This window comes from Etheostoma cragini, chromosome 3 (assembly GCF_013103735.1).
Source record: "Etheostoma cragini isolate CJK2018 chromosome 3, CSU_Ecrag_1.0, whole genome shotgun sequence".
In the NCBI taxonomy this organism is placed as follows: domain Eukaryota; kingdom Metazoa; phylum Chordata; class Actinopteri; order Perciformes; family Percidae; genus Etheostoma; species Etheostoma cragini.
In genome coordinates this window covers 29,233,755-29,235,134 of record NC_048409.1, presented here as the reverse complement: position 1 = coordinate 29,235,134, position 1,380 = coordinate 29,233,755, and positions in this window count along the sequence as shown.

The following is a 1,380-nucleotide window of genomic DNA, read 5'->3' as shown; positions in this document are numbered from 1 at the left end:
AACATGAAGACAACATGAAGACAACATGAGGACAACATGAGGACAACATTAAGACAACATGAAGACAACATGAAGACATCATGAGGACAACATGGGGACAACATGAAGACAACATGAGGGGTAAAAGTACTTAATGCAGGTAAATACTGGAAATGATCCAATCTGTTGAGTTTAATAGTCTAATCATGTCAGCTGGACTTGTAGGCCGTTATATTGTTGCTAGGTTACTTTATAATAAACATCAGATTTTATAAACTGTGTGTTTTGTGAGCAGTAATCTTAATGTGTAAAGTAACTAAATCTATCAGATGAATGTAGTGGAGTAAAAAGTAGAATATTTCGCTCTGAGATGTAGCGGAGTAGAAGTAGAAAGTGGCGTGAAAAGAAAAGACTCGAGTAAAGTACAAGTACCTCCGGTATGTGCTCGAGCAGTGTAAGTACTCGAGTAAATGTACTTAGTTCCATTCCCCCACTGCCCTAATCATCGCTCCTTTATTTTATTTAAAGATGCTGATCGGCAAAGACATTACTTTCTAAAGGAAGATGATTCCACACGTGCACAGATAACAGCTGCAGAAAATGGATCGGGACATTTTCTATGCTTTTACAACTTCGTATGAGAACACAAATCCTTTCCTATGCTATTCCCGGGCGTTGAAGACACGAGGAGCCCGGCGTTTTCAGAATAAAATACGCAATAAATGCTTCATGAGAGAGGGAGCAGGGATAAAGGAGGGCCAGCAGGAGGAGGGGGGGGGCAGCGGCAGAGCGAGAGAGAGGAAAACTGTATCTCAGGATGTTTTTCTGCTGAGTAAGTTGTCCTGGGAAAGTGAAAGCAAACATCACTTATATGATCAATTAGGCTCGCTGCACTCTCATGACTACAACCCTAGGAGAACATTACTGAACACAAATTATCCTCCGCACGATTATCGGCCTCACTTCATACATTTCATAGATGTGAGACTGAGCCTCCCCGGCCGAGGCAATGAAGCAATACATTTCCACTGGTATTGATTTCTCTCCGTTGGGTTCGCACGTTCGACTCAGCGGAGCCCCGAACCCATTCACATGGGGGGGGGGGATAGGCACGCAAGCAGGAGAGACATGCAAAAGGAAGGCATGCACACAAACTCATTCATTCCTCTACTGTGTGTGTGTGTGTGTGTGCACACTCCCACATGTACACACTCTCTGAAAAGTTCCCCCGACTTAGACGCTGAGCGAGTGGAGGAAGGTCGATCGCGACTACCAGCGGAAAGAGACACACTCTCTCTTATTTACAGTGGTGAAATATTTAAACTGTCCCTCGACTGCAGAGCAGAATATAAAACAGGAAGTGTGCACGCGTCCTCATAACAGGGCAACGGGGGGGGGGGG